Source organism: Leucoraja erinacea, chromosome 3 (assembly GCF_028641065.1).
Source record: "Leucoraja erinacea ecotype New England chromosome 3, Leri_hhj_1, whole genome shotgun sequence".
Taxonomy (NCBI): domain Eukaryota; kingdom Metazoa; phylum Chordata; class Chondrichthyes; order Rajiformes; family Rajidae; genus Leucoraja; species Leucoraja erinaceus.
The window spans coordinates 104839970-104848975 of NC_073379.1; positions in this window are offsets into that span (position 1 = coordinate 104839970).

Sequence of the window (9006 nt, forward strand, 5' to 3'; positions counted from 1 at the left end):
ATGCCTTTGATGCAACAAAATTTCCCAAGCATTTACAGGAATGTGACAAGCAAAACCTGGCACTGAGCCACATAAACAGAGTACGGTCAATGTGGCATGTGTTCTTCATTACGCACCTCCAATTGCACACGCAATCTCCACGCTGGTCCCAGAGGATCCACAATACTGGAAGTCTCCACTCTCTGCATCTACCATGAAGCAGTGCAGACCCCCGCATGATGACCATGCTTCAGTCAGCCCCACAACTCCACCCCAACATCCCTTGACAGTTCCGCACGGCCAAAACATCTTTTGTGGTAGTAAATGTCTCTGATGTTCAGACATTTAAATATTTGGACAGCACGCAAAAAAAGTTTTTCACTGTACCTACGTGACAGTAAACTAAACTAAAAACTAAACAACTCACAGCTTCCCCGCTGCTCTTACACAGCTTCACAGAACCTGCCGCTGGATAAACCAGGAGACGTTGATCCTCCTATCGGCAGTGTCTCACCCATCATTTTATTATCCAAACTCTCCATGGTGTTGATTCATATAGGGATATAGCTTCATAAATGCCATTCTGATCTATTGAACCACTTCAGAGATCATACTTCAGAGAGAGATTATTAATAAGAACCAAACCAAACTGTTCAGTTTTGGGCAACATGATATAGGAAAGATGTTGTCCAGCTGGAAAGGGTATAGAGAAGATTTACGAGGATGTTGCCAGGACTAGTGGGTGTGAGCTATAGGGAGAGGTTGAGTAGGCTGGGTCTCTATTCCTTGAAGTGCAGGGGGATGAAGGGTGATCTTATTGAGGTGTATAAAATCATGAAACAGTTAACTCGGGTAGATGCACGTAGTCTCTTCCCCAGGGTAGGTGAATCGAGGACCAGAAGACATAGGTTTAAGGTGAAGGGGAAAAGATGTAATCGGAATCCAATGGGGTAACTTTTTCACACAAAGGGTGGTGAGTGTATAGAACAAGCTGCCAGAGGAGGTCTAACTCCCTCTTAAATATATCCAATGAACTGGCCTCAACTACCTTCTGTGGCAGAGAATTCCAGAGATTCACCACTCTCTGTGTGAAAAATGTGTTTTTTTTTAGTACCGAGATGAGAAAAAAAAATTTCACACAGAGAGTGGTGAATCTATGGAATTCTCTGCCACAGAAGGTAGTTGAGGCCAGTTCATTGGCTATATTTAAGAGGGAGTTAGATGTGGCCCTTGTGGCTAAATGGATCAGGGGGTATGGAGAGAAGGCAGGTACAGGATACTGAGTTGGATGATCAGCCATGATCATATTGAATGGCGGTGCAGGCTCGAAGGGCCGAATGGCCTACTCCTGCACCTATTTTCTATGTTTCTATGTCTATGTTTCTATGTAGTTGAGGCTGGGACTATCCCAACATTTAAGAAACAGTTAGACAGGTACATAGATAGGAGAGGTTTGGAGGGATATGGACCAAACGCGGGCAGGTGGGATTAGTGTAGCTGGGACCTGTTGGCCGGAGTGGGCAAGTTGAGCCGAAGGGCCTGTTGCCACACTGTATCACGCGTTGACTGTAACTCTATGACACACACCCAAACCCTCCAGCAGAGGTCACTAGATAGCTGAGAAGCAATGGTCTTCTGCAGGGCAAACCAAAGATTATAGCTCCTCTAGTATCTTTGGGCAAAACAACTTGAAACATTACGGTGCATGTTATATGCTGACCTGCTGCTCAGGGAAATATTTGAATGTTAAAAGAATAATATACCACATATTTTGTACATTTTATTCATTCACAGAAATAAATAAATTGATTTTTATATGCAAAACACAGCCACTGATATGCACGCAGCAACTAAGTTGGACTTAGTTGTTAAAGAACATTGAGTACATACAGACAAACACAAAAAGCTGGAGTAACTCAGTGGGTCAGGCAGCATATCTGGAGAAACAAAATAGGTGGCGTTTTGGGTTGAGTCCCTTCTTCAGACTGAGAGTTAGGGAAAAGGAGAACACAAGATTTAGACTGGTACTTAGGACCAAATTAATGGAATATTTGCAGAAAGCAACGATAATCATGGAATTGTGGCGCCCACAATGGTCCATTGTTGGCTGTGGGGTAGGTGATAATGAGTTATATAAACAGTGGAACTCAACAGGACAACAGTAAAACTAGTACGATGACTAGGGTGGGGGAGAGACACAGAGAGAGGGGATGGCAGGGTTACTTGCAGTGTGGTAGATAGTAGAGAGGACAATGAAGGAGGCATTTGCCATGCTTGCTTTTGTTAGTCAGGGTACTGAGTCCAGGAGTTGGGTCATGTCATAACTGTACAAGATGTTGATAAGGCCACATTTTGAGCAGTGTGTCCAGTCCTGGCTGTCCTAATATAGATAGGGGGTTATTAAACTGAAAAGGGTGCAAACAAACGATGTTACCGCATCTCTAGAGCAAATAGAGGAAAACTATTTCCTTCAATTGTGGGATTAGAGATAAGATCTTTAATGGAAAACAGAAGTTAATGAAAGGTAAATTCAGAACAACGTGTAATAGACAGCCAATGATAGACACAAAAAGCTGGAGTAACTCAGCAGGTCAGACAGCATCTCTGGAGAAAAGAAATAGGTGACGTTTTGGGGCGAAACCCTTCTTCCAATCTGATCTTGCAGATTTGGCATTATTGCTAAAAGTTAACATTTCCCCACAAGAGTTAAGTCCACAGTTAAGCTTACTTCAATAGGGATTCGGTGAGAAATGCCAAGAAGGAAATACAGCTCCAGATACAAATTTTATGAGTTGTGATGTTTGGGAGTAGAAGGTCTAAATGTGGTGTCATAGTCACTGGGGAAGCAGAAACTGGTGCTTCTAATTTGCATGTAAATTTGGTTACAAATGCTCTATTCAAATCCATCAGAATTTCAGACTGACCATAACTGAAGAAGTTATTGAATTTGTGGATAGACAAAAATGCTGGGGAAACTCGAACAGAATAAAAGAATAAAAGAATATTTCGAACAGAATAAAAGAATAAAAAGCAAGTGTGAAACAGCATACAAAAAACAAAACAAGAATATTTATAAAGTGTCATAAACAATATCTATAAATAAATGAAATCGTATGTGTCCGAAAAGGAGCAGGAAGAAGCCAAAGCTTATTAATTTCCACCCCTTCATGTTACATATTGAGAAAAACAACCACATTGTCTTTGGCCCACTAAGAGAATGCCTCCCCAGTTTACTGTAGTCTATATAGAGGTGGATAAGGGTATTATCCACAAGGAATCTGACATGATTATGGCTGTGGAAAGTCAAGCCATAGTTTAGTTTAGTTTAGAGATACACGCAGAAACAGGCCCTTCGGCCCACCGATCCACACATATTAATACTATCTGACACATTAGCGCAATTTTACATTTGTACACAGTCAATTAGCCTACAAACCTGTACGTATTTGGAGGTCGGTGGGGGCGCTGCGAGTCGGCTGCCCTGCCAGCAACGTATCCGTTATTTCGACTTTTTTTGTTTTTTTTAGTGTGTCCAAATGTTTTAGTGTCTATCTGTACATATGGTGTGGGGGATTTTGGGGAGGGGAAAGGGGGGAACCATTTACGATCGCCTCCTCCATGTCGCCTCCCTCACGGCCTAACATCATGGATTGGATCGGCCTTTCCCGGAGTCGGGCCTAGAGCTACAGCAGCGGGCGCAGCGTGGACTTTCCATCGTGGAGCGGACAAACCCTTGCCGGGGGTCGCCAGAGAGGAGTGCTCCGATCGCTGGCCCGCGGACTGATACATCCTGAAGCCGCGATCTGCGGAGCTTCAGCAGCGGGCGCAGCGTGGACTTTCCATCGTGGAGTGGGACGAACCCTTGCCGGGGGTCGCCAGAGAGGAGTGCTCCGATCGCTGGCCTGATAACTTTGGCATCATGGGGCTGTGGTCTGCGGAGCTTCTAGCCGCGGGCGTGGCATGGACGTTCAATCTGGAGCCTGGGATCCCTCGCCACGGATCGCCAGAGAAGAGCTCCGACCGCCGGCTTGCGGCCTATAACAGCCTGAAGCCGCGGACTCCGGTAAGAAAACGCCGATTCAGGACATCCAAGCCGCGGAGTGCGTTTGACTGTCCCAACGTCGGAGTTTCAAATCATCCCGGCGAGAGGGCCTGTACATCCGGCCATCCGTAGCGGCGACTGATGAGGGTTTATGGCCCCGACCACGGGTGAACAAAGGAGGAGGACTGGCTGAACTTTGTGCCTTCCACCACAGTGAAGAATGCTGTGGTGGATGTTTGTGTTAAATCTTATTGCGTATTGTGTGTTCATTTTAATTGTATCGCTGCTGGCAAATTCATTTCACTGCACCTTCGGGTGTATGTGACGAATAAAATTGACTTTGACTTTGTGGGAGGAAACCGACGATCTCGGATAACCCAGGTCACGGGGAGAACGTACAGACTCTGTAAAGACAGCACACGCTGTCGGGATCGAACCCAGGACTCTGGCGCTGAAAGCGTTGAAAGCGCGGTAAGGCAACAACTCTACCGAGCTGCAAAGAGGATTAAAACAGTCAAGGATAATCCCATTGAGCCACTGAAAAATTGGGCACTGGAGGAAGACCTTAATCAACCACTGAAGAATTGCTGAGAGAGTAAGAAACTGTCATTGCTATCACAAACAATGGGGATTTGATTTGTGACTTTGCATAGGGCCATCTCGATTCTATGGCAGGCACAAAAGGTGACTGTGGAACAATGGTACAGGTTTGAGAGATACTATATCTTAATGGACATATCTTAATGGGCTAATGAGAGAAGAAAAAGATTGTAGATGGAACAATATTTTGCAAGGTGAAAGGGGTCAAAGCAAGTATTTTGTAAAGGGAAGGGTGATGATTGTTTGGAAGGAAATTGGGAAAATATCCGATGAGAAACATCTTATATTCAGCATTTATATATTGTCTAAAAGTGGGCTAAAAGGCAGGTGGGATGCTTAATTGTTGAATAGGAAAAGAGGTAAATAGTGCAGTAGTGAGGTCCTACAGAAAAAAAAGAACTTTTGGAGAGTTAAATTGTAGAGAGCAGAGAAATCAGATTGAAAAGAACAAATTCAGGACCAGCCACGGGAAGTCTGGACATGTTTGAGTAAGAGGTGAAGCAACAATGTCCACAGGATACATGAAGACTTTTGAAGACCAGTATAATGTTCAGGGACAACCCTCAATATTTATTTGCTCATTATAGAGTTGAAGTGCAAAATAAACTGGAAAAGCATGGGCTTCCTGTGCTTTCAAGTATTGTTTTTTTACTACATAAGGGCAGCAAAATTCAATGAAATAGATAGTGTGGTGTACTGTAGGCACGATAAGATTCTTGGGTCTATTCCTGATAATTGCTCCCAGCTAATTTGGTCGGATGGAACAAAGGAACAAAGGGTTGAATTTAGTAATGAAGGCAAAATTCTTGGAGTATGTCCAAATATTGGATGATATGATGGAAGAAACTTGGAATTGAGTTAACTTATTAAGTTTCGTTGGGCCAGACATCTTTGTTCATCCATATTTATTTGTGATTTTTCAAGAAAGATCCAACAGAACTATAATGCAAATTGTTTAGATAGATATAGATATGCCATTTATTGTCACTATACATGTACAGTGAAACTGAAAGCTGCTCGTACTCAGTGCATACATACAATTTAGCACAAAAAACAAGAAACAGAAAAAAAAACAAAAAACAGAAGGGAGAGATGGGGAGGGGGGGGGGGGGAAATAGGTGCACAAATTCTGCGGCGCTACATACATATATACATATATACAGATGGAAGTCCGTGTTGGGCGGTGTAGTCAAGTGCATGTGTGAATTTGAATTTATAGTAGATATAATTATCGGAAAGCAACTATTCCTGAGTCTGTTTGTCCTGGATTTGATGCACCTATAGCGCCTTCCAGAGGGCAGCAGGTCGAACAGTCCAAACGCAGGATGGGAGCTGTCTTTGATGATCTTCTTTGCCCTGCTAAGGCAGCGGGAGGTGTAGATGTCCATCAGGGAGGGGAGAGGGCAGCCAATGATCCTCTGCGCTGTCCTGGTTACCCTCTGAAGCCTCTCCCTGTCTGCCATGGTGCAGCTGCCATACCATGCTGTAATGCAGTATGTCAGCAGGCTCTCGATGGACGAGCGGTAGAAGGTCAGCAGCAGGTTAGAGTCCAGGTTGTGCTTCCTGAGGACCCTCAGGAAGTGCAGCCGCTGCTGAGCCTTCTTGATGACCGCTGTCGTGTTGTCCGTCCAGGAGATGTCAGCAGCAATATGGACGCCGAGAAACCGGAAGGTGTTGACCCTCTCCACACACTCGCCGTTGATGTGTAGTCGGTGCTGTGCCTCCTGAAGTCGACAATGAGCTCTATTGTTTTCCTGGTGTTCAGAGCCAGATTGTTTTCTGAGCACCAGGTTGTCAACTTCAGGACTTCCTCTCTGTAGGCTGCCTCGTCTCCCTTCGAAATAAGTCCGACCACAGTAGTGTCGTCAGCAAATTTGACGATGCGGTTGTTGTTGTGGGCCGGACTACAGTCGAAGGTGTAGAGACAGTATAAGAGGGGGCTTAGCACACAGCCCTGTGGGGAACCGGTACTCAACCTGTGAGTGGAGGAGAGGTGGGGGCCGAGTCTCACAGTCTGGGGCCGGTTGGTGAGGAAATCCTTTATCCAGGCACATGTGACAGTGGGGAGGCCGAGAGTGACCAGTTTACCAATGAGAATGTCCAGAATGATTGTATTAAAGGCTGAACTAAAATCCACAAAGAGCATCCGGACGTAGCTCTGCCCCTGCTCCAGATGGCTCAGCACAGAGTGGAGAGCTACGGTGATGGCGTCTTCTGTGGATTTGTTTTGGCGATAGGCGAATTGGTGGGGGTCGAGGTCTGGTGGTAGATAGTCCTTGATGTGCTGGAGGACCAACCTCTCGAAGCACTTCGTGATTACCGGAGTGAGGGCCACAGGACGGTAGTCATTAAGGCTGGTGATGGTAGACTTCTTCGGCACAGGGACGATTGTGGCTGATTTTAGGCAGGACGGAATAACTGCCTGGGCCAGGGAGAGGTTGAAAATTCTGGTGAAGATGGCAGTGAGCTGGTGGGCGCACGCTTTGAGCACCTTACCAGGTACTCCATCTGGGCCGGTAGCCTTCTTGGGGTTCACTGCCAGGAGCACCCGTCTGACATCGTGTTCCCTGACAGTGAGTGGAGTAGTACAGGAGCTAGGTGAGGGTGGAAACAGGGCTGTAGCAGGTGAATGCTGCTGTTGTGATGTTTCAAAGCGGGAGAAGAAGCAATTTAGCTTTTCTGCCAGCGGTGCACTCAGGTCTTCTGACTTTGTGGCACAGCCTCTGTAGTTGGTAATGTCTTGTATGCCCCGCCATACCTCCCGTGTATTATTGCTGGACAAGTGGGACTCTATGCTCCTCTTATGGTCCGCCTTGGCTTTTTTAATACCACTTTTCAGATCGGCTCGAGCAGCCCTGTACAGAGCTCTGTCACCTGACCTGAAGGCAGCATCGCGGGCTCTGAGGAGTGTGCGGACCTGGCTGGACATCCAGGGTTTCTGGTTTGGGAAAACCCGTATGTTTTTGTCTACATCATGTTTTGTTTCATCAATGCACATGTATTCTGGTGCCTTGAAAGTAAGATGCCTAAAATAATCCTCAGAAGACATGTACTATTGGCAAGGTCAGCTTCCATTCCACATCCCTCATTCCCCTGCTATGAAACGGATGGGAGCCTTGCTCGGCCATTCCTGAAAGCATTTGCCTTCAAGACAAGATCAGATAAGATTTCTTGCACTCACAAAGTTGTATGATCAACTGTTATGATTATACCCTAATTTTTATATAGAAATTATTAAATGAGTTTTTTAATTCTCCAGCAGTCTTCAGGAATTTAAACTCATTTTCTCTAGATTAGAAATCCAGGATTCTCTTCTGAACAACTAATTCAATAACATAGACACAAAATGCTGTTGTAACTCAGCAGGACAGGCAGCATCTCTGGAGAGAAGGAATGGGTGACGTTTCGGGTCGAGACCCTTCTTCAGACCCGCCCGATCAGTCTCGAACCAAAACATCACCCATTCCTTCTCTCCAGAGATGCTGCCTGTCCCGCTGAGTTACTCCAGCATTTTGGTTCTATCTTTGATTTAAACCAGCATTTGCAGTTCTTTCCTACACATGTTGCAATAACATAATCACCATGATAATTCTGCTGTTCGAAAGACATTTCTTAGAATGCTGGTTCAAGGTGCAAAATCAAACTGCTGGAAGAACTCAGCAGGTTTTATTTCATTCATGTTTCCTGCATCTTTATGAATTAGTTTCTGGATTTTTATCTGATGGAAATGTAATTTGATCAAAATGATATTGTTTAGGGAAAAACATAGAAACATAGAAAATAGGTGCAGGAGTAGGCCATTCGGCCCTTCGAGCCTGCACTGCCATTCAATATGATCATAGCTGATCATTATGATCATGGCTAATCCATTTTTTTCAGTCGAGGAATTCAGAATAATGGACATAACTTTAAAGTTATGGCATACCAGGGTGATGTCAGGAAGAAGATATTTGCACAAAAGGCGATAGGAATGTGGAGTAATCCCCATTGCAAATATTAAGGATAGGCCACCTAAACAACATCAAAAAAGTTTGCTAGATTTTGAAAAATAAAATTGCTTGATATAGAGTCAATCTAGATAGATGTGATTCAGATACATATTTACTCATAATATAGCTGAAAGGTAGTATTGATTCAAGTTGAATGCCTGCTCCTGTTCCTGGGTCAAATATTAAAAGGAGAAACCAAATACAACTGTGTGGGTAGATTTCATCTTCCAATGTTCAATTTTGCAACCTTTATATAATTAATTATGCTCATTGAAAATAAAGATTTTGGAATTGGTAACTGAAATTTTCGAAGGTGAAGAAAATGCTAAAAAAAAACGGATTCAGGAGTTAGGAGAGTATGCAGAATATAAAATAGATACTAAAACTAAGATTACC